Source organism: Aedes albopictus, chromosome 2 (assembly GCF_035046485.1).
Source record: "Aedes albopictus strain Foshan chromosome 2, AalbF5, whole genome shotgun sequence".
NCBI classification, from domain to species: domain Eukaryota; kingdom Metazoa; phylum Arthropoda; class Insecta; order Diptera; family Culicidae; genus Aedes; species Aedes albopictus.
The window spans coordinates 477,273,263-477,298,963 of NC_085137.1; positions in this window are offsets into that span (position 1 = coordinate 477,273,263).

Here is a 25,701-nt window from a genome sequence, read left to right on the forward strand (position 1 = left end):
TACAGCAAGGTTCAGAACATTTTTAGTGGATTACAGAGGTGTTACACGGACTTTTTTGGAGTTTTAAAGGGTCTCAGGTGCGTTACAGAGCACTACCAGCGGGTTTCAGAGGCATTAAAAGGGCGTTTTGGAAGGTCTCAAGTGCATTACAGGAGCTACGGGAGGGTTTAAGCAAGTTTTTGGCAGCATTCCAGGGAAATATTCAGGGGATTTTCAGCAGCTTTCCGAAGCGTTAGGCCGTTTTCGGGGGTTGTGGAGGGTCTCCTGTGCATTACAAGGGTCCAAGCGGATTACAGAGAGTTTCCGGAGCTATTTTAGGAAGATTCAGAATATTTAGAGCGGCTTTAGGAATTGTTACATGCGCTTTTTTTGGAGTTTCGATTGGTCTTAGGTGCATTACAGAGGGGTCCTTGGGGGTTTCAATGTAGTATCTGTTGTATTTTAGGAAGATTCAGTGAACTTTTTGATGGTTTCAGAGGCGTTACAATATCCTGGAGGGAATCAAGCAACTAAAAATCAAAGGAACTTCTGGAATTCCGTATAGGAATTTCAGGATATCCTATCTTGGTATGGAGTGAAACAATCCCGGAAAAAAATCAGAAGACTCTACAAATGATGCTTTTTAGGAACTCTCAAAGGGATTTCGGGACAAATTTCACGCACAACTTCCGGAATAATTCCTACAGCATCATCTGTAAAAATTCCCGCAGCAAATCTTGAAGAAAATTCTGGAGAAAATTAAAAGAACAATAGAAGATTTCAGATGAAATTCCCAGAGAAACTTCCGAAAGAATTCTCGAAGTAATTTTTGGGAGAATTGGCTTATTTAGCGGTGTTGAGATAATTCCATATTCTGAATCTGCATGCGAAACTGAGCCGAAATCCAAATTTTCATGAATTTTGGTGCCCGGGAACCTATTTAAATATCAATTTGAAGATTGTATGGGAGCGATTTGTCGAATCACCCCTCGTCGCATTTTGTACTGGGTGGAGCTATCAAACAGTTTCCCAGCTGTCAAAAGGTGATTTCAAAAAATCCCTTTGAAATTGATTCTAGGTACCAAAATAAAATTCTAAAAATCTGAAAAAAATCATAGTGGCTCAGAAAAAGGTGCACTTTCGTATAAAATCAAAAAATCAATACATTTTTCTTAATTCAAAAACCCAATTGTTCTGAGAGCTTTTGCAAAAATTTCAAGAGGATCTTATACAATAGTTCTCGGAGAAACTTTCGAAAGAATTAGAAAATGAGTTTCCTGGAAAAAAATCGATGTATTCTTGAAGGAATTTCTGGATAAATTCCCAGATAGGAGGGTTTTCCGGAAGAACTGTCGCAGAAAAATTCCTGGAGAATTCCCAGAGAATCTTAAGTGGGTATTTCCAGACACTGGCGTAGCCACGGGGGGGGGTTTTAGGGTTAAAACCCCCCCCAGAGCCAAAATTTGTGGAACAAATTTTCAGTATAAAGCGCTTTGCGACGAAAAAATTTTTCGGCTGCGCCGCTATTTTCAAACTACAAATACAATTGCTCATTACTGTTTATAAAATGTAAGTGTCAAATCAAAAAAGGTATCATTGACTGTTAAAAACCCCTCCCAGAGACAATTTCTGGCTACGCCACTGTTTCCAGAGATACTACAGGTAGATTTCCTGAAAGAAATCACAAAGAATTCCTGCAGGCGTTTCTACAAGTATTTTCAAACGAATTTTTATTGAATTTCCGAAGCAAATGCTGGAAGAATTCTTGATAAACTTCCGAAAGAACTCTCGGTAGAATTTCCGGGAAAACTCATGGAGTAACTAACGAACAAATACTTAGAGGTAGGTACTATTAGACGAATTTTCGGAATAATTTCATGGAAACGACTGAAAACTGAAATAGGGGAACTAGCGTATTTTCGGCAGTTTTGTTCTCTTCGTCATGGGGGGCTTTTGGAAACCTGTTGGTCTCAAAGTTTGTCCCAAATCCTTCCCAACCAAGCTAAATTACATGCCCAAATTTCAGAAAATTCGGCCCACAAACCCCCCCTGACGAAGAGAACAAACCTGCCGACAATACCCTTTGTCACCCTAATTGCCAAAGGAGTTTTTGATCGAAAACTCTACAAAAATTTCTACAGGAATTTCTGGAGGAACTCCCAAAAGTATTCCCAGTGGAACTCTCAGTGGAATTCTCAGGAGGAAGTCTCAGTGGAACTCATTGACAAAGGAATTCCCAGAAGTACTTTGAGGGAACAACTTATGGAACTCTTAAAGGAATTCCGAATGAAACTGCTGGAGTAGTGCCCAGTAGAATTTCTAGAGGAACGCCTGGTGAAACTCTTAGTGAAATTCCCAGTAGAACTCCCCAGAGGAAACTCTAGAGGAATTCCCGAAGGAACTTACTGAGGAATTTTCGAAAGCACTCTTGGTGGAATCCCCAGAGGAAAATCAAGATAAGTTACTTGCGGAACTATTAAAGAAATTCCCAATGGAACTCCTTAAGCAATTTCCAAAATAACCCTCCCCGAGCAGAGGAGAATAGCAAGTTAATAACTACGAAATCACATAACCTGCTTTTATATCTTGTTTCATTATTAATAAATTATCAAGGCATAACCTTTCCATAACAAATTTCGTTAGACAATCTCATTTTGTTATAATCAAGCTATTGATATACATTAGCTAAATTACATTTAAATAACATGCTTTGTTGAAGTTCAAGTTCAGCCATTGTTGTACTGTTGATCCACTTATCAGCAATAGCACAATAGTAACAAGTTTTGTAATCACAGCAACAATTCGACAATTATGACCCATCCCTTTGTGTTGTTCCATTTCTTTTTTAATTCCTGAACGATTCTTTTTAAGAATTCCTTAAATAATTTTCGGATAAGCACTTGAAAGTTCTGGGGGTACCTTTCGATAAATCCCTGGAGAAGTCTTCAAGAGAACTACATGCGCAGTTTTCTTAGAAATTCCGAAGTTACTTCATCTAAGCAATTATTAGGATTCTTTACAGAATCTTTTGAAAAAGTCCTGAAGAATCCTTCGGAAAAAATCATGGTGAAATCCTCAAAGAAATTTTCAGAGAAACCTTAAGATGAACTTCAGGACTAATGATCACAGGAAATTCTGAAGAAACCCTTGAAGGGGTTCTATGCAGGATTCTAAAGGAATTTCTAGAAGAGTCTTTGAAAATCCATGAAAGATTCCGGCAAAGAACTCTCGGAGAAATTTCTGGAAGATTTTTGGAGTCATTTATGGAAAAGTTTACGACCAAATCTGTCGACAAATTTTTGGAAGAATTTTATGACAAAGTCATTTGATAAACTTAAAAGGAGTTTTTGACGGAATCCTTAGAGAAATGAATAGAGTAATTTTAGAAAAAATATTGCAAACATTTCTGGTGAAAGCCCTGTAGGAATCATCAGAGGAAGTTCAGGAGAAATTATAGCAAAATTTGTGAAGGAATTCTTGTAGAATCCAGGAGGAATATTCGACATAACTCTTGAATCGGAGGATTCAAAACAATCTTTCCAGGAAAATGGAAATAATCTGTACAATATTACCAATATCCCAAAATTTTTCTGCAAAACTGTTGAGCATTCTAAAAATTTTCTATGCTGAAAAAAAACAAAGGTCACACGTGCTCCGAAAACAATTGAAGTATAACAGTTTATAAATTACAGGTGGAAATCGAAGCTCTTCGTATTTGATAATATAGAAATTACTAAAGTTCGATTATCTTGCGACTTCAAATCTCTTAGAATGAATTAAAAACAGAATATAGTATTTTTCGATCATTTGAAAATATTTCTCACGTCAGAGAGATGAACCTCATGTTATTGGCGGGTTTGTGAGACAAAGCGAATAATTTTATAAAATAAGTATTATAACTTATTTAGTAACGAGTTTGATATCATAGCAAATTCTGCTCTCCGATTATTATCAATAACATATTAATATCAAAATTTGTTATTGAAATATTTTTCCGAATTCACTGTTATTAAGTTGTTATTGAAACTAACAAAATGAGTTATTGAAATGGTTTTCCAGGAACATTTTTTTGTTATGGAATTTGTTATTTTGCCGCTTATGGTCAGAGCAATTCCAAATTAAACATACAGAGAAATTCCCAGTAGAAATGTATAGAAACTCCTAGTAGAATTTCTAAAGATTTTTTTTGTGGAATTTCTATAAAATTCGTGATGGAGCATCCAAAGGAATTTCCAACGTTAGTTCTGCATTCTTGGAGCTTAAATATCAGAAATAGTCGTAGGCGGAACTCCTGGAGGATCGCTAAATCAGAATCCTAGTGGAGCAAATTGGAGTGGGAATTCTGGAGCAATTCCCGAAGGAACTGATAGAGGAGTTCTAGAAGAAAACTTATACAGAAATTCCCGGAGGAATTTCTAGAATACTTCACTGAGAACTTTTTGAGAAATTCCCGGTGAAATTGCTGGAGGAATCTCTCTTCTGCAAATTTCTCAGAAAAATATTGCTAGATTCAAATGGATACGCATTCGTGAATGTGGAAAACGTGGTTATCATTTGCCCAACTTTTCGACACTGAGGTTTGTTAGCACCGAAGAAGACACAAAACTTCAGTGTCGAGAGGTCAAGCAAATAGTAGACCTCGTTTTCCATCGCTTCTAAAACATTAGGCTACACTGAGAATCTCAGATTGCCAATCGATCCACCAAAAGATTCAAACATTTAAGATTTAACATTTAACATTTAACATTTAAGATCTCGTGAATGCCCGGAATCCTCAGATTATTTTTCCAAAATTTAGTAGTCCTCGATATCTTCGTGAAACTTATTTATTGTAGAGAAAGTAAAGTAGTTTTGGGTCCCGTAAAGTATGGAAACTAAATTATCTTTTAGCATATTGGTAACATTCGTTGGTCTTCTCGTTATTTTTGTGCAAATAGTTTTCCTTAGGTAGTGCCATAATTGATACAGGCACCCCATTATATCCACCAAATATTTTATTCTTGAATTTCTGCCAGCGGGCATTTAAGATTTTCAATTGATTACGTCCATTAAATTTACCCAGCTACCCCCCAGTGTAACCCACCGGAGGAACTTGGCTGTCAGCTGATCCGGCGCGTTGCGCTAAATTTCCGGCCGCGCCGTGCTGCATGGGCGGTCGCGCATCATCATGCCCGTTTGCTATCATTTTATCTCCGATATTTGAATTTAATTAGCGCTTGCGGATGGGCGCTTTGTGCGGTGTGCGGATCAATTACAAATGTGTTTTGGGGGCAGCAACGCAATGCAATGGGCTCGCGCTCGGTTGTAGGGGTATAGGTATCCTATCCTAGCAGCGGAAAATGTCGAGAAATTGCTATAATCATTATCCGTTGCGGCACGCAGCTGCATGGCAATCAATTCTCCCGCAGCCCGAAAACTGCATGTTTGATTGTAATGAGTAATTTGAATTTTAGGGGGAAGTGTGTGATTCGTGTAGCAACATTTTTTGTTCCTTATTTTTTGGGAACAGCTGAAATCCGTAAGAGGGATAGGGGCTGGGACATTCCAGCAGAGTGAGTACATCTGTTTGTGGGCATTGTTTGTGTATGGGCATCATTAATTTAATTAGCAAACAGCAGTGCTGGTATCTAAAACAACTCGGTTTTAGAGATTCCACGAGCGGGAACCGCACCGTATTGGTTGACCGCCGGCATCCACTGAATACACATCAGCAGCGTGAGATCGGACAGTCGGGTGATATGTACCTACCTACTCACTCACTACTCGTTCTTCATTATGCAGTTTGGTTGGGAAGTAGGTATGATACTGAGCAAGCACAGCCATGGTGGTGGACATGTGGGACATTGTTAAATTTAGAAATGTACACATAATGCAGTCGAGCGGTTCACCTTCATTTACTTGTGAAAACTGTACAACTGGATGCATTTAACCTTAAAGTAATACATATAATCTAGTTGACACATACGACAACATTTATAATTATTATCATACTTAAATTTCTTTCTTGAAACAACTTGTTGTGCGTGGAGCGGACCTGGTTGCATGGTTAGAACACGTGACTATCACGCCGAGGACCTGGGATCGAATCTCACTCCCGACAATATCACAAAATTGGAGTTTTTCCTTCGGAAGGGAAGTAAAGCGTGAGTCCCGAGATGAACTAGCCTAAGGCTAAAAATCTCGTTAATACAGATAAAAAAATGTTGTTGTGTTACATTTGCACTTTTTGTCATTTGCTGTATGAGTATTTTGTTATAAACATTAACATTACATAAATCAACCAGGATCCTCAAAACTTCTGAAACTTCCATTCCTAAGATAGTCCAGGTCGACATTTAAACCAAATTTAGAAAACCTTATATGGGTAAGTTTCGCTGAAACCAGGCCGCCATTTACATAAAGTCTGGGATTTAAAGTTTTTCTTGCTTGTTCGCTAGAAAATGATAAAAAATGGATCAAAACCTCTTAGGTTGGGTTAAATTGATGAATTTATGATAAGTCATTAACGCTCTGTAAAAAAAATAGTGTTTTTATAAAGACTTACAATTTTGATATTGCTTTGCAAATGCTGCGCTATCCTGAAGATTACTGCGTTTTTTCTCATATTTCGTCAAACGTTTCCAACAGTTTAAGTCCACTGAAATCGTGGTTACAAGAGGCAAACTTCATACATATTGAGTTCAAATATTGACTCAACATGTACCCCATAACCCCCTGTCATTTCAGAACACGAATAAAAAAGATAAATGTACACCAATTTTACAGTCATAAAAAATCCGATTCCCATCAAAACTGAAACCCACCCATAACCGCAACAACCACACAACAACAAACTGTTTGCAGAGGCTCAATACGTTTTCAATCGAAAATCCATACCGTCATAAACCAACACATTCGGAACATTTGGAAACATATCAAAGTCCTCCGCCCTTGCCTCCATCAGACACCCACCGATAATAAAAATCCGCCCACGACAACCGATTTCTCGGCAATGGAAAGACACGCATAAGAAGTGGAGGTATAGTAGATTCTCAACCTCCCATTCCCCCAAGTTCATCATCTGGCAAAGATCGCACCACCACCGCACCAGCGATCCGAAGTCGTCAAATTGTCCCAACAAAGCGGAAGTGGAAAGACTTCATTCACCTACAGCTACCTACCTATCTACAAGCCTTCCTCGTCGTCGTCGAGTCGTCATAAAGATGAAGCTCGCACCATACGCAAATAGCATGGGAATTGGAAATCTGTCTAGCTAGGCGATGGGAAACGATTTGCGACTGTCTGTCTGTCAGTCTCGCTGTTTGAGCAGAGCTGCCAAATGTGCAGATTTTTCTGCTTACCCTTTTTTTTCCGAACTTCTGCTTATCGTCGATCATGTCCCCAATTGCTTCAATGAGCGCTTAGAGTTGATCGTGCACTGTGCCTGTGTTGACCACTGCCTGTTGTTCAGAATTGCGGTTGTCTACTCCTCGGTTTTGTGGTGCACGAGTGCCCACTGTTTCGACCTCATCCAGTCCTCCACTATGCCAATTGCGTGCGTTGCTGTCAGTTCCACTTCCTCTATCGACTCCACGAGGGTAATGTTATCGGCAAAGCCGACCAGCTGTACGCCCGGTGGAAGTTTGAGCCTCAATACGTCATCATACGCTGCGTTCCATAGTACTGGACCCAGGATGGACCTCTGAGGTATCCCCGCGGTGGTGTTGTAGTTCCTCTCGTCTTTCTCGGTGTCATAGATTAGCACCCTGTTTGTTGGTCGGGTGATCTCCAGGTGGCTTTGTGGATATCTTTGCGGGGGAAGAAGGTGCTTCGGACTACCATACCACGGGAGGCTGCAAAGTTTACGCATCGCTGGCCGTTATCATTCGATACGGCGTGCAGGCTGTTTCGCCCGATTACCGATCGGTACATTTCCTCCCTTCCTACCTGCGCGTTCATGTCGCCGACAACGATTTTCACGTCACGCGGCGAACAACCATCGTATGTTTGCTCTAACTGCGCGTAGAACGCTTCTTTCTCGTCATCGGGTCTCCCTACGTGTGGGCAGTGGACGTTGATGATGCTGTAGTTGAAGAAACGGCCCTTAACTCTTAACATGCACTGCACATCCTTGCGTTGATCGGCTGCCACCCGATCACACGTTGTCGCATCTTGCCCAACACTATAAATTCTGTTCCCAGTTCATTGGTGGTGCCACAGCTTTGGTAGAAGGTAGCCGCTCGATGCCCGCTTTTCCACACTTTCTGTCCAGTCCAACAAAGTTCCTGCAACGCCACGATGTCGAAGTTGCGGGGATGTAGTTCGTCGTAAATTATCCTGTCACATCCTGCGAAACCTAGTGACTTGCAATTCCATGTTCCAAGTTTCCAATCGTAGTCCTTTTTTCGTTGCGTGGATCTTTGCGGGTTCTATTTAGTCGTATTCCTCTGTTATTCGCAATGGGGATTTTTACGGGTGGCTTATTGGGCCTACGCCAACACTCCTGTCTCGCCGGAGGGCCATCGTGCCAGTTCTGTTTAACGTCCCAACAGTGTTTGCACGCCGAAGTGATAAATGAGCCACTCGGCAGTTTTTCTTCCCTTCTGTTGGTTCTGTTTCAATTGCCACGCGTGAATTTGTTCTTTCATCGAGTTGCATGGTTCACGAAGGAATACATAGAAGATGCTCCGATATACAAAAGCTCCGACGAGGAGCGGTCATCACTAAGTGTAACACTTACTGAAGCTCTCTCATCGTTGTCTTGGAACAACTGTGAACATACGTTATTTTTATCATTATTTATCGCATTTTAGCTCTCAAAACGTAACATTCTATTTAATTGTATTAATGATGTTGCAGGTTGCGTTGCCATAAAATCAAGAGTTAGGACACTATTCTGACATAAAACATTGTTGCCGAATGCTTCGCTTTCATTAACGTGGCCGAGTATCCTCTCTCTTGATTGCGCTCTCGTATCGAACCGGGAAAGAGAATGAGTAGTATTTCGGGAAGCGTTCCCGAGCATGTTGCTTCACGAACTGCTACATTCACGAGTGTAGCACAAGCTGAGTATAGACCGTTCAGTGACTCGCGATGGAATTCCAAACTCTGCGTCCCAACCAACACTGGGACGACCACGCTGATGGGGCTACCACCTTGGATCTAGCTGGGCGTGGTGCAGCGTTTCTTATTCAGCCGCTGGATGCCAGAACAGACGCAGTTTGAGCCGCACTTCCTTGGTGAACAGACGCTCGGGTCGTACCTCCTCAATCTAGCTGAAGTCAGAAGGAGAACAGTGCCCAGGCTGCACTATCAGCTAAGCACGCAACTTTTAGCTGGCGGTCTTTGTCATCGTTTCACCCGTGGAAGCATGAGGTAGGAACTTGTGATGACCAGAGCTATGTTGGACGCTCTCCTTATCGACTCACCGTTTTGCGGACCCTACGCAGCGTGCGAAACTGGAGACAAACTGCCATGGACCGAGTGGAATGGAGACGGCTACTATGTACAGCAGAGGCCACCCCGGCCTTAGCCTGATTGTGGCGGTGGTAGATTAGCATCCTATTCTGGAAGCAGCTCTCCGGTATCCAGCACAGGTTAACCGGGACTCCTTGGTGGTGTATGGCACACTCAATGGCGGCCCAGCTGACGCTGTCTTTACGTTCACTTCTGTTCTTCACGTCCAGCGTGACGACTGCGCAATAGCAGATTCCCGTTCACTTCTTTTGGAGTTCTATCTCGGCCGCACAGTGGCGGGCCTCCATACAAAGGTCGGACAAAACCTCAAATATTATCAGAAATGGCTGAAATTCACAAGTTAAGAATATTTTTGCATCCTGAATCTATTTCTGATATGAAACATTCCAAATTATTTGTTTCAACAATATTAGGGTGGCTCTAAATTATGAAATTCTGCTATTTATGGAAAGTTAAAACTAATCAATAGTAACCTATCACGATGTGTCATTTGAATGCAGAATTTGAATAAAAAGGAAATTCGGAGGCTATGATAACGTTATTGATATTAAAATTAACTTAACTTTTGTATTTTTTTTTTTTGGATTGACCGCCCTATTCATGAGCAATAAAATAAAATAAATAGTTGACAAAGTTCGGTTACCTACGTTTTTTTTTTTGAATTGATCGATTCAGCTACACCACATATGTTGACTGACAAGACTTATCAGTATTCCAGGACCGTCCATAAACCACGGGGCTTTGTTTAAGGTGGGGAATTGAGGCTAAGTTGACATTGAAGATAATGTTCGACAAAGGGTTCTTTTTTTACCATTTTCCATGACGTCAAAAATTCTATAAAAGTTCACTACGTTAAATATTGGCTGCACTCTATCAATCCCATTTAAACGTTTTCATGCATGCTCCTCTGAGTGTGGGCAGAATATACGTTGATATTTTGACAGATTTGTTATAACACTGCGGCCCCTTCTATAGCGGCTTCATATGTCTGGCAATACCTATGGTACACTCGATGTGTAAAACAATATATGTCTATTCTTCTCTCGCTTGTCGAATAGCTACCATACAGCAAACGAAACAATCCCAACTAACAATTACTCATTTTACAAGCACCTTTACGACGAATTGATTCAGCATGATGCTGAATAACATTTGGATAATTTTCAGGCACAACCTTTGTTCGGGTTTTGTTCACACAAATTTGAAGAAACTATAAAGCATAGTGTTGTGTACCAACTGAACTGTTTGTTGTTAAATCGTTTTACAACTATATATTAAAGCTGTTATTCAGCTTTAGCAAAAAAAAATTTAAAAATAAATAAAAAATGCAATTTTCAATTTCCACGAGAGTTTATGAACTTAATGCTGTAAACAAATATTGTGGAATAATAACTACACATAAATTTACCTAAATCCAGATTCGAACTCGAGACCCGTCGATTACCAGCCGCATGCCTTCCTATCTGCGCCATCCTAGAGATGATGAATTGCAGCGCTCAAATCAAAACATAAACTTTCCGGGGTTTAATAATGATCAGACTTCGACTCCTATTCAGCAGTGGTGAATTAGCACAGCATTATGGTTAACAACTGAACAACAGATTAGTTCAGCTGTTGTTCAGTAAAAACCACGTGTTTTTCATCATGTACTTTGAGTTGAAGTATGATGAAACGAAAGCGCTTATTTGACTTGTGAGAAACACATTATACAGATACATGTGCTAATTTTTACATGACCTTAACAAGAAGCAGAAAAAAGTCTTGTTAAACTATGTTGTAAAGGAATTACTGCGAGTCGAATAAAAATCTTATTGAACGCTTGAAAAATGTTTTTGATTATCATTGTTGTTACCAATACGAAAAGTTGAACATTGGCTACTTTTTCAATTGAAATAGCATTTGTACAGTAATGTGTACAGCATAATTTTAGTTCAGCTATAATTACTATTATAGAGCAACAATTCAGCATGCATGCTTGTTTGCGGCTGGTGATTGTTAGTTGGGATGATGATACCTCATCTAATTTTACTTGTCGAAAGTGAAATAAATTTCAATACAGGCGATCCTTTTTTTGCACGGCATATGCGGACCGTACAAAAAAAAACAAAAACACGCCGCAAAGAAGTGAACTACTTTCTCGATGAAGCATGAAAAAATAATTGGTAGATAAAACAAATGTATAGGATTTTTTACACGGCCGTGCAAATACGAGAATCGGATTATACATTCGTAATACCAAACATAATCGCAGATAAACAATCATCTGTGATCGGTGTCCATATTGATCAACATTAGAGTTCCAGCAAATATTTTCCAATGTTTAATTACTCCTTCCTTTGTTAGTAGAAATGTCTTCTAAGAAAAACGGTATAGATGACATATAATGAAATTTCAAGTAAAAAAATAATATCTTGTCTATATATATAAAAATGAGTTTGATGTTCCTTTGAGGCAACAAAACTCAAGAACGGATGAACCGATCAACACGATTCTTGAACGGTTCGGTTCGTATTCGTGGTGGCTGTGTTTATATGTACAAAAAAATACGAAAATCAACTAGAAAAGTAACAAAATTGATAAAGAACTGTTTTTCCATGAGCTGGGAAGGAAATTAACACGACCGAAATAAAATCAATCTAGAGTGCGGTGCTATTTTGAGCTCAACAGTTGTCAAACCACCACAAGACGGCAAGACAAAGTTTGCCGGGACAGCTAGTGTTTTATAGAAATTTACTCAAAAAGAAAAGACGTTTTGGAGGGTGCTCTGAACTGTAGCGATGTGCGCATAGAGTTGAAGCGCAAAGCTATCGACGAATATGTGTCGCTGTATGTAGCCTGTGCCTCAGAGGGTCGGGATGAGATCGTTTCCAAGCTTTTTAAAAAATATAAACGAAGATGGCAGAATGCGAATCGAAGAAAGGATTAATTTTTGAAGACCAATGAGCAATGGTTTGTAGTTATTGTTACATGACTATTACGGGTGATTTTTTTTTTTTTGATGTAGTATATTTCATTAGGTTAGAAAAGTTCGTCGTTTTTGGTGAAGCAACCTCATCTTCATCAATACGGAATGTAAGTGATCGATCCAAGCGGCGCGAAACCGATGTATTGCGTAAATCATTTACTCCACAGGAGCTGAAATATCTTCCACAAGAGCTGAAATATCTTCTTCGAAAAGTGAATGCTTTCCATCACTTGAGCACTTTGAAATCTGAAAGGATGTTTGTTACATTCAATTACAAGCATTGCTCAATCATACTGGCTCTCGGTTGATTGTACTCGTTAAAGATAAATTTGAAAATTTAGTTCGTGAAGGTTTCAACGATTTCAGCCTTTTACTAAAATGAGGATGTGATGGAAGTTCTGGGTTCAACGAATATAAGCAAAAATTTATGGATCCAAGCTGCTCCGACGCTCACATTTTTTTAACATCGGTAGTGCCATTAAGATTAATTACTGACCAGAAAGTAGTTTGGGACAACCTTCGATCATCCTCTACACGATACTGTCGCCCTGATTCATTGAAATTTTCCAAAGAAACTGTTGAACTAGCAAAGCAAGGATTTGAACGCATGAGCGCCGACATTTCAAATTTGAAATAGAATTTTCAGGCATCAAGGTGCTAATCACATTCAATCTAATGTTAAATATGGTTGATGGAAAGACTGTTAACGCTATCACCAATACAAAGTCGTCTCAGAGGTGCTACCTTTGCTATGCTACTAGTTCTAATTTTAATGACGTTGAAGAAACGTTCAACAGAGCTATCATCTCGGACAATCTGGAGTACGGTATGTGCAGTTTACATTGTTGGATAAGGACGTTTGAGTGTCTGTTGCATATATCATACCGACTTAGCTTCCGAAAATGGATTAAAACCGCACATTTAGAGGAGTACAACAATGCTAAAGCTCGTATACAAAAAAGTTTCTTCCAGCAACTCACGGTAATTACTCACGCCGCGCTTGTCACCTTTTTTGAAAATTGGAAAAGCGATACGATCTTTTCCAATTGCTCGGGAATACACACTGCCTAAGAGAGCGATTGAAAACAATTGTCAGCGGTTTTTGCAAAGCTGAACATTTCTTCAAAAGCGCTGCTGGGATTCCATCTGATCCTGGGCTGTATGAAAACTTCAGCTTTGAAACTGCTTCGTTGAAGGCGCGTTTGAACTGTGCAGCAAAAAGTACATATTTATCGGCGGCACAGTTGGCTCATCAAAGTACATCGATGTTGGTAGGCCGTCTTCATTACTTTTGGAGCTTACGAATGACCAAAAACGTTTTGGATGGGTTCCCAGGCTCTGCTCTATTCAAAACTTATAGCGAGAAAACAAAAATGCGTTGTAGCTACTATATTCTCGAGTTGTCCTGCTCAAATCTAGTTTAGCTTGTTGCGATCGATGATTACAATAGTAACCCCACGTCTCCACTAGACAGAAATGTCTTGCCATTTTGCTGCCAGAAAGAGAAAACGTAACAAAAGTGATCAACACCACTGCTCTCCATGCAAACGGCAGGAGAACATTTCTGTCATGACACATCTGTCCAGAAAAAAAGACAAGACATTTCTGTCTAGTGGAGACGTCGAGTAACGCAAAGCAGAAGATCGACGGGGTTTCAGCAGACGAAGTCGACCATTGGACCAAGGCGGTTTGCTGGGCGGCCATCGCGGCAGGACGTGTCAGACGTGTGTCGTAACTGTTTGCATCACGGAGTTAGCGAAGCATCCAACAAGCTCGTCAATATCTTCCATTAACTCCAGCTGGCCCCAGTTGATTTGCATCAGTTCTGCATTCAAAGACTGGAAATCAGCTTTGTTGTACCCAGTATAGTCGAGTAACGTATCACATACAACTGGTACAGGACAAGAAACTTGGACCTCAGTCGCTGGATGATGATTGTCATCGACGGCGAATATGAACAGTTGAAAAACGAGAAGAATGCAGCATGGGCGAGAATGCTGCAACACCGTACGAGGTCGAATGAGGCACTTTATATTCAGGCGCGGAACAGGCAGAACTCAGTGTTCCGAAGGACAAAGCGCCAGCAAGGAGAACGAGATTGCGAAGCGATGGAAGAGCTGTACCGTGCTAAGGACTCACGGAAGTTCTACGAGAAGCTGAATCGCTCGCGCAGAGGCTTTGTGCCACAAGCAAACATACGCCGAGACAATCACGGGAATCTTCTCACGAGTGAGAATGGTGACGTTGCGAGCACCAAAGATGGCGTACTAACAGATCTAGGAGAACGTGCGCAGGACAAGATTTCCAGCCTCTAACCTCCAAGAGATTGAAGAGGACGTTGGCCGGTTGAAAACCAACAATAAAGCCACTGGAGCAGACCAACTACCACGCGAGCTTCTAAAATACGGTGGAGAAGCACTGGCGAGAGCACTACACTGGGTCATTAGCAAGATTTGCGAGAAGGAAGTATTACTGGAGGAATGGATGGAAGGTATCATGTGTCCAATCTACAAAAGAGAGTTCGTGGGGCAATATCAGGCTGGATTCATGGGTGAACGCGTTAGATGTTCGCTATCCGCCAGGTGTTGCAGGAATGCCGTGAATACAACGTGCCCACACATTACTTGTTCATCGATTTCAAATTGGCGTATGATACAATCGATCGAGACCAGCTATGGCAGATTACACTAGTTTACAAAATAAAACGAAAGTCGTGAACTTCTGTCAACGACCAACAATTTTGAAGCATAATTTAGCGCTGATTTCGAAACCGTGCTTTAAAAAAATTTAAGTAGAACAGTTTTTTGGTATAAGCTCAACATCAAGTTTTACAGCTTTTTAAAATATGGAATTTGATAAAATTCAAATTTCTTACGTTTTGTTCAACCAATTTTAAATCTTTTTCCATAAATTTAAAGCTGAATATAATACCATTCAATCATCTGAATGCAGGTTTTGCGTCAGATTGATGAAATTCAAGATATTGGCGAGTTTTGGGGACACGGTCTCCTTAAATTTTGGCAAAAATTCTTAAAATATATGAAGAAATCTGAGGTGTGCGGACTGAAGGTTTGACAGCAGCCTGGCTGCTTTCAAACTGCAACCAGCTGAAAAATCATCATAGTATGCCCGGTTTCGTAGAAACCACAAAATGGAGGGGAAATTTATGAATGATGATGAGAGATGATGTGAAACACGACTAGAGAGAGTATGTTTGCTAAGAGCCCTATTTGTTCTTCCGTTTATGTCTTTACCCAGGTTTAACTTCATAACTAAGCCTAGTTTCATGGTTATCGTCAGCCCATACATGCTTAGGTGCACTTTAAAGCCCATAGCCAAAACGCACTGGTAGGACCAGGTAGAACCATGTATAACTAAATACTTGTTAACTGGCCTCCTCCTTCGTGAATTTTTGTCTTTACAAAATTGGTCAGAGTCTTTGGCTAGAACCCTTCTTCCACCTGAGAATCTATGTAGTTTATTGACAGGCCCTTTTTAACATGATACTCTACGTGGCTTCTCAAATGTTTGCAACCTCACATTTGCTATAATTTCCATGTGATAAATTCAAACATCCACATCTGAGAAAACAGTTATATTTCCCGATAAGAGGGAGCTAACCGAGAATATTACTCGGACATCTGTATATTTCTAAATAAAACACAATTTTGATTCTTCATTCTTATTAAGTATTGTATTAAGATCTTATTAATTTAAACAAGAATACATTCTATGCCACCATACTACGGCTGTCATGTCTTGTTTTCCTGGTCTTCCAAATCCTTTCAGCTTCCAACCTCTGTTGAGCTACCAACATTGTTGCACTTCTTTTCAGCGCTGGACAGTGATCAGTAAAATTCGGCGATAATTTTAGTAGGCTTGCACGGTAGGTCACAGGTTCCATTGATTCCGACCTGATCTGCGTAAAGTTATCGTCCAACTGAATGAAGTACATGAACAGCTTCTGGGTGGGAAAAATAGAATCTTCAGATTTCTTCATCATTAATGTTGTATAACGTGCGATGTCTGGGTTGAATGGCGTTGAAGTTTTACATTTTTGAAGGCAGTCATCACAGATTTCCTTGTTTTTGGCTAACTTCGTAACCAGTTTTGTACAGCGGTGGAAGAGTACATTTAATTTAGCTCTATCTGCCGACCTCATGATTTGACTGGCTGAACTTAAAGTTTGACGCGAACTGCTTGATTGCTCACCATTCACTATAAGAAAAGAAGGAAATGATGAATTATACATAATTTAGATAGTTATGTCACAGACAAAGTTATGTAGTTATAGAAGGTGTAAATTACCCTGAGCTTCTGACATCGAATCTACTCGAACACGCTTTGGTAAAGTTGGTCCATCTGCTTCGACCGGCCTCGGTCGCTTTCTGATCAGATCCTCCAACGATAAAAGATACTCCCTCTCATAAATGTCGTAAGAGCTATTGTTCGGGACATGCATGAATTGTGAAAGAGTAATAGATCTTAAATGTTGTTTCATTTGCAGTGCTGTTGGACGTTTCTGTTTGTATCTAATGACCGAGAATAAGTTCTCCAGGCAGTCTTGTACAAATCGTGATGTATACAGTACAGTATACTCCAGGGATTCAAAAAAGTAGTTTTGGAGCCTGAGAATTGCATTCGAACTCATTACGGCCGCCGTTTGCCATGGCTTCCAATGGCCTTTTTCTCCCACTTTTATATCACTCATTAGCTTCGCAAAAAAATTTATGTGGTCTATTGACGCTTGATAATTATTTTCGACTGGTTTCAACGCTTCTGAATCGTCACGAGAATTCATTATTTCGTACCACCTGGCGAGATCTGTTATGTAAGCAGCGGTTGTTTTCAAGCACATTCGATTTGTTTTCTCTGCAACTACACAGAGTGCTGCTGCAACAGAGTAGTTGCAGTATTTGGTTGCGTTTGATACTTTCATTTTATCAACATTTGAAAGCGGTTTATTCTGGAAATCCACGTCGGCTTGAGACAAACGACAAACAAGCTTCGATGACTCATCTCGCGCTTCATCATCTTCAACCAATGCACGCAAATGATCGCGATCAACTATGTTTGATGTTAGTCTCCTTTTTTGAACGTACCAATCGGGAAGTATAATGATTTTGTTGGAAATCCAGCCATGTACTGAGTTTTTGAAAACATGAACAGGATCTGCAATGAATTCCAAACGACGATCAGGATCACATGGGTGTTCAATAGATAAGTTATCGCGCAGCGTGGTTTTCACAGCATGTACTCCAAATTCTTTCCACATAGTTTTGTTGGCGCTTCCGCAGTCCGAAGTGACAAAGTGTACTCGAAGGCCACGTTCTTCTGCTTTAACGATTATATCCATGACAATAGGTTTCAGGCATCCTTCCGGAATTGAATTACCCGTAAACTCGAAAGCTACTGTCTGCTTCCATCTATGAGAGACTCCACCAAGCATGAACACCAACCCTTTGGTAGCAAGAGCTTCTGAAGGCGGTAAAGTAGGACAGCCATACCACTTTTTATTGTTGGGACACAGTTCCTTCGCCTCGTCAATGCTCATTTCGTCTAAGAATAGGCCACAGTCTTTTGCATCATCGGGTAAAGCAGACATTTTGCTTTCAAGCAGTCGTAATATTTCATCAAGAACCCCTGTTAAATTAAAAAAAAAATAGTTTTATTATTCTGTTAAGCAATGTTATATGTGCTTTTATATTACCTGTATCGAATGGAACATCTTGAATATGTTCAAGAAGTGTTCGAGTCGAGGGAAGAGGCTGATGGCATTTTCGAAGAAAATCGTAGCCTTTTCCACAGGCGAATCTGGTCTGCAAGCCTCTGAGCAATGTGGGGGTCGTCCATTCTTTTACTTTCTTAACGTGGCCTAATGCAAGCTTCATTTGGTCTTCGTTGAAAATTTTTCTGAGGCGCTTTGGGGCCTTCCATTGCTTTGCAAGTTTAAGGTACTTCTTTTTCCAATGTAAAGCCCTTCGCCGCCATTTTGATTTTAACCTACTATAGTGAAATTATGTTATCTTATAGATTTGTTCTTGGATTTGTTATCTTAAATGAGTTTAACGTACTTTTCGTTGATTGCACTGCGATTCGCTTGCTTGCAGGTTTCGAATTTGCTGCAGGGATGTTGATCAGAACCGGCATTGGAGTTTTTATGGACGAAAGCGGCATAGTTGTGGTCATGCAGAGATGGAGAGAGATAAAGCGGGAGCATTCCTGTCGTAGTAACAGGTTTCTTTTCTGGCTGCGTTTTGATTGTCGGAACTGCGTTAGAAAGCTTGACACGATTACCCAATCGATTTGTCTTGAAAGACGAAGTTTCATCGAAATGATCCTTGAAGAAATGACATATATTTTACAGCACTTTATGCGCTAATTGATTTTATACTTACACTACAAACGCGAGAACCTGGTCGAATAGTTTTGTCACTGCCACAGAAATCTGTCCACTTCCTCTTAAGGTTCGGATCCTCAGGAAAGCGGTAGAAACTCACAGTATTATCCTTTCGGCTATTTTTATTACACTCCTTCACAGTACAATACATTATAAGACGGCGAATGATGATTAATGTTATAATTAAGAGAGCTGCACTGAGTTTTGAAGCGAAAAAAAGGTTATGGATTTCAGATTGAACCGAACTAGCTACGTTCTGTTATGTTAGATGACTTCGACACTTGTATACAACATCAGTTTTGTTTATTACGATCGTTGGTTTCCAGAGAAACGATCAGCGGAGGGGAAGGGTGGCACTCAAAGAAAATTGAAAATCCAACCATGTCGATTTTGAAGATACAAACTGATTGAGTCCGCACTCCTCAGGAAGAAATGTATTTTTTTTTTCAATAAGAAAAAAAACAATTTAAAAATTCTTTTCCAACGTTTCTTTGACATATCATATGTAGGCGAGTTACAATAAAAAATTCAGCTCAATCGGAGCATTGATTACGGAGAATGAGATGTGTGAAGTGAGCGACTTTGCTTTAAAATAGAACAAAAATCGATTTCAAATCATCAACCTTGTATGGAAAGTCGAAAAAAAATCCGCTCTACTGTAATTTTTTTCCTTCGCGTTTTCGAACTCAGGGAATGATTCTACACCATAAACGATCATCAGCCTACCGACATCAAAAATGCTGTAAACTAGTGTTATGCATGAATTCGGGTTCCCGGATAAACTGATACGATTAAACAAGGCGACGATGGATCGAGTGATATGCGTAGTTCGAGTATCAGGGAAACTCTCGAGTCCCTTCGAATCTCGCATTGGGTTACGGTAAGGTTATAGTCTTTCGTGCTTGCTGTTCAACATTGCGTGGGAAGGTGTAATAAGGAGAGCGGGGATAAATACGAGTAGGACGATTGTCACGAATTCCGTTCAGCTGCTTGGTTTCGCTGATGATATTGACATTATCGTGTACTTGGGCTCGTTGGTGACCGCCGACAACGATACCAGCAGAGAAGTTCAGAGACGCATTGTGGCAGAAAATCGAGCTTACTTTGGACTCCGCAGAACTATACGATCGAACAAGGTTCGCCATTTTGGAGATGAACCAGCCTCGAGCTGAAAATCTCCCTAATAAAGCTAATAATAAGGTTCGCCATCACACGACGTTAGCTATCTACAAAACGCTGATTAGACCGGTAGTCCTCTGTGGGCACGAAACATGGACCCTACGTGCAGAGGACCAACGCGCCCTTGAAGCTTTCGAACGAAAAATGTTGCGTACCATCTACGGCGGATCGCAGATGGAAGACTGGACTTGGAGAAGGCGAATGAACCACGAGCTGCATCAGCTGCTGAGAAAACCAACCATCGTCCACACCGCGAAAATCGGGAGGCTACGGTGGGCGGGTCACGTCATCAGAATGTCGGAAAGTAACCCGACTAAAATGGTGCTTGAGATCTATCCGATAGGGCGCCGTCCACAAATTACGTAACGCTCTAGGGGGTATGGGGGGAGTACGGCCGAGCGTTACGGCCCATACAAAAATTTTGGGGTTTTCATACAAAAAAGCGTTGCGGAGGGGGGAGGGGGGGGGTCGAAAAATGTCAATTTTAGCGTTACGTAATAAATGGATACTGCCTAGCTACGAGAAGACGTCGTGGTGCGCAGTGAGCTAGGTGGTTCGATCAAGGGATTCATACGCACAGCAGAGGATACTCAGGCCTTAGTCTGACCTGTAAGGTAAATTTATGCACATCTAGGGTAAAAAATATAATTTGGACACGTATATAATTTGGACATGCACGGCGATGTATTCCTTGTTCCGGAGAGTTAATAAAAGTAGATACTTCTCAATATCGATTATTGGATCAAATAGATCCTATTCTGATGACTTACGTTGAAAATACGCTTAACAATTAAGAATTTACTTCAAAATTATCGAAAATGTGAATTATTTCACTAAAACCCCTCAAATGCACAGGTATGCAAGACGACATACACTTCACAGTCACAGACAATATTCACCCCAAAATCGTTGAATTAAGGTTGAAGGATTCGTAATCTTGTTTTGGATGTCTTCTTCATCTTTTTGTTCTTAGTTTTATTTAATAATCATTGATTTGTTTTGTGTTTGTGAATCTGCTTAGTTGTGTGTGTGGCACAAAAACACGTGTTCCGTTTTACGATACCATTCCATGCGTGATAAGTATTGTAATTCGGTACATATAATTTCAAATTAATTAAAGATAAATTAAAATATCAATTTTACAACACACCCAATCTTCTTTTAAATAATTAAAAAAAAAGTTAAACACGTACATTTTTGTATTTTTTTTTTAATTTAGATGTTTCAAAAAATATTAAAATATTAGGTTTGATCATTGGTTTGGCGATAGTATATTTTTTCGCTCAGTCATCGTTGGACATAGAAAAGGATGAAATTTTTCCTTTCTTTCAACTAAAGACAGGTGAGTCTGATCTCAGGATGCGGTCTAAGCTAAATAAAAAAAAAATTATATTAATTCAGAGGAAATCCAAAACCAAGAATTGCAGAACAAATGGAGAGCTAAATTGTCTATATTTAGTTCTGTCTGACTAGATTTTCAAACTCCAAGGAGAAAACTAAAGAAAAAGTTGTCATGTTTTCTTCAGAAATTTTGACAGCTTTTTAAATATGGTTCGAAATGCCGTGGCTCTACAGAAGCGTCACGCTTTCTCCACGAACTACTTTACGTAATATTTATAGCAGATTCACTACTTGTCTCCTTAGCGATACCAGAGCACATTTTGCCCTCCTCTGTCCATTTGCCGATAACCGTGCACATACTTTATACGCTAGTGCTGATTAAGAGGGGACAACATGCGCTCTGGAGCCGCTAGTGACTCGTCCCACTCTATTGCAAAATATTCATGAAGTAGAAACTACACCGAGCTTAGACCTCTTGACAAGTCTCCCGTTCTGAAATGTTCTGAAATCTTATAAAATGCAGTGGTATGCATGGGACTGCAAATACTTACAAAAGGAATGGCCGATTTGGGTCATCTTTGCTTCTGTTTATAAGGCAAAAAACATGAAAAAATTATGATTTTTTGAACATTATTTTTCAAACATTTTGAACAGGGACTTGAACTCGGGAACGTTAAACAACGCAGCAGTCAAGACAAAGTTTACCGGAGACAGGTAGTTTACTGTAACAATCGATGTCGAGGCAAACATTTAAACTAGATTGTTTTAATAACTACCAAAAACGGTGAAGCACTCGATTTCAAAATCGACAATTAGCCTGTGTGCACCCTTTGATGCTGTCTTGCTACCTTCCACAGGAAGTTTGACGTTAACTGAAATACCCATTTGAATCCGAAGGAGTGGCTAACAGTAAATGTTTAAACTTTATTGATGACAAATAAAACATTTGGAATGCAGTTCGTTTATCTATTTTATATAGCAGTTTATGCGTTCACACTCCAAATAATGCAATTTGCATCATCTTTTCACGAGCACAAATCTGGAAATCCAACACCAGCTTCAGTTTGTAATGACTACTCAATATAATATTTACTGCGAGTAAGCAAAACTAAACTTATCAACCAGACGTGTTTGATGGGTCTCCAGATTTATCCTCCGCCTTCTCATAACATAGGTATGTTTGCACATGCCACACGCCATATGCCAACTGTGGTTAATGAATACGACATCATCAGTCGAAAAAGTATGCTCTTATTTGACCTTCAAGCTCCCTTGCCGCCTTTTTCGTTTTTCATTTTTGGGACATATAACTTTTTAAACTAGAAACATTTCATCTCAATCTGAAAGTCACGCTCAAGCTGCACAAAGTTTGTTTACAAAATAATCGAACAAAATGTAGGCGAATGAAAATATCAGCTGATGAGCAATGTTGCCAAATCAGGGCAAATGACGAAGCATTTAAAAATTTGTTGCTTTTTGTATGAATGTTTTCGAAGCATTTAAACGAATTAAAATGCTCAACTGTAATGGTTCTATAATATACAATTAAATCAGATGACACGTTTAATTTTTAAGCCATTTTTTCACAGTTTTTGAAGTAACTTTATAAAATTGGTTTAAAATATCAGAACATTGAACTGGCAACTTCACATTGATGATGCTTTTCTGGCTCGGTCGTAGTGCATGTACCGTCTGGAGTGTGGCTGTGCTGGCGTAGTGAGTGTGCTGCTCGCAGTACGCATATTATTGTGCTGATTCACAAAGTTTGAATCGAACGCATATATCTTGATCTTGTCGCTTAGTGCGCGGTTGTTTTTTCATGGTTTTCTCAATAGCGCGATTTAACTGGAATGACGATACAATGTTCTAGTTCGATTCCCGGTATTGATTTTTTAAAAGCAGTTTCTACTTTAACGAGGTGCTCGGGGGGCAAAAAGTTGGTGTTGTTTTGCGTGAAAATTACTGCTGAGTGCCATGAATGCATTTAAAAACTACGGAAATGAATAGAATAGTGATTTTATCTTTGAAAAAGATTTGAGTGTCGGTTTTTTGAGGATTCGATGAGAATGTGTGCGTGCCATAAGCCAGCGTCAAGTTGGTAGTGGTGATAGCAGCCAAGAAATGTTTTTGTGGATTTTAGCAGATTTCTGTGATTTGAAGGCATTTTCGAAGGAAAATCCCATGAAAAATTATTGGTATTTTTTCCTGCTATCTACTGAATATATGCAGGTGAAGGTAAGTTCACGTTTATTTCATAAAAAAGGCAAAATTAGCTTTTCAAGTAAAAGAAGACAAATAAGAAGCAGACAGTCATCGTCATTGACTGAATCAATTACAAATCCTTCAACCTTAATAATTGTAAGAAATTTGAAAGCCTTATTGCAATGAAAAATGTTCAATAAAGAAGCATTAGGCAGCCAATCTCTTAACATTCATCTAGAACGCTTAAAATAGGTGGTGTCCAAAATACATTACAGGTTTTCTACTGCAAATATATTTTGGTCATCTGACGAACTACATGGGGATGCTGTACGATTGCATACTTGGAGGCGTATTCTGTGGGTCTGGCGATATTTTCTTGATTCTAATAAAAACTGTAATAGTTATCGAAATAGATGCCTGTTAAGCGTAAAAATGTGATAATTTGTAAGAAAATATTTGTTAATTTATGTAGCTTCCATGATTTTGCAGAATTCATGGCTAAACATTGAGATAACTGCCCTGTCCAAATTATATATACCTGAGGGTGTCCAAAACATATATTCGGTATCTAAAATGCAATTCTAACAGACGATTGGAAATTGTGATTTTTTCAGCTTAAAATGCTTTCGTTAAGGTTTTTGTCACCTGGAACGTAAATTACAATCATATTATAAGCGTATTTGTAACTTTGCAAAATAATCAATTGCTTTCTAAGGAAGCTAGGGGACGATTTTTCCAACGTTGTCCTCAGCCTGTCCAAAATACATGAATTGGCTTCTTTAGTGGTGTTGAGATAATTCCATATTCACAATCTACATGCCAAACTGAGCCGACATCCAAATTTTCATGAACTTTGGTGCCCGGGAACCTATTTAAAAATCGATTTAAAGTTTGTATGGGAGCGATTTGTCGAATCACCCCTCGTCGCATTTCGTACTGGGCGGAGCTGTCAAGCAGTTGCCCAGCTGTCAAAAGGTGATTTCAAAAAATCTTTTTGTAATTGAATTTAGGTATCAAAATAAAGTTTTAAAAATCTGAAAAAAATCATACTGGCTTAAAAAAAGGTGCTCTTTCGAATAAAATCAAAAAATCAATATATTATTCTTAATTTGAAAACCCAATTACCCTATTTCTACAAACAAAAAGAAATTTCAATAAAACTGGCATCCCTGTTGTCGCGGCAAACCCTCTCAACCCAGGTAGAACTCGCATGAGCCGGCGGACATGCTATCATACACTGACTTTCCAATTCCGAACGGTGCTTCTGCATTATCATTTTTATTTCGATCATAATTTGCGTCGCTTTTTCCGCCTTCGAACTCAACCCCAACTCCCTCAATCCCTCCATGGAAAACCGGAGCCCGGGAAGGAAAGCTGTTTGGCACAAGATATTCCCCCCTGGGAACGAACATTGAAGAAGATGGGAGTGATCTTTGCAACTGCTACTGCTGCTGTTGCTTATCTCTCCGTCTCGAAATGGGAACGATATTTGTCGTCAATGCCTCCTCCATCTCACATTATTGCTTCCGCATATTTTCGACCACAAAACCGCACATTTGTGCGGTGTGATGAAGCAAGCAACCATTCCATGCGATTGCGAATAAGTATGCCGACTGGGTGGAGATATTTTTCCCATTTCGGGTTCGCCTTCTTCCGGCAAAAGGATTTTCGTTGTGATAGATGGCTGACTTGTCTGGTCTGGTTCGGTTTGACTTTGCTGTGTGGGAAATAGTTACCTTCTTATTTGCATTCATAAAGGTTCTCCCAGCTCGAAGCATTAAATCTGCAACCACATCACATGGGCCAGGCCGACAACCAAGGTGGATTGACATCGAATGTCGAGTCAAAGCCTAAACCAGGGGGTTCTCAACTTTTTTCTAGGCAACCTTCTTCTATCATTTTAAAGATATACCTTTCAGTTTGTCCTCCAAGTTTTCTCATGAAACTTCAATTAAAATCACAATTTTATCTTCTTCTAATTGGTGTAACGTTCCGGCTGGGACAAAGCCTGCGTAGTATTCCAGAGCACTTCAACAGTTGGTAACTGAGAGCTTCCTATACCGGTCACTATTTTAAATATGTGACAAGCAAGAAGATACTGGACAATGGAAGTCAAGAAAACTTCTAATACGAAAAGTAGCAGGACTGACCGGGAATCGAACCCGTCACCCTCAGTGTT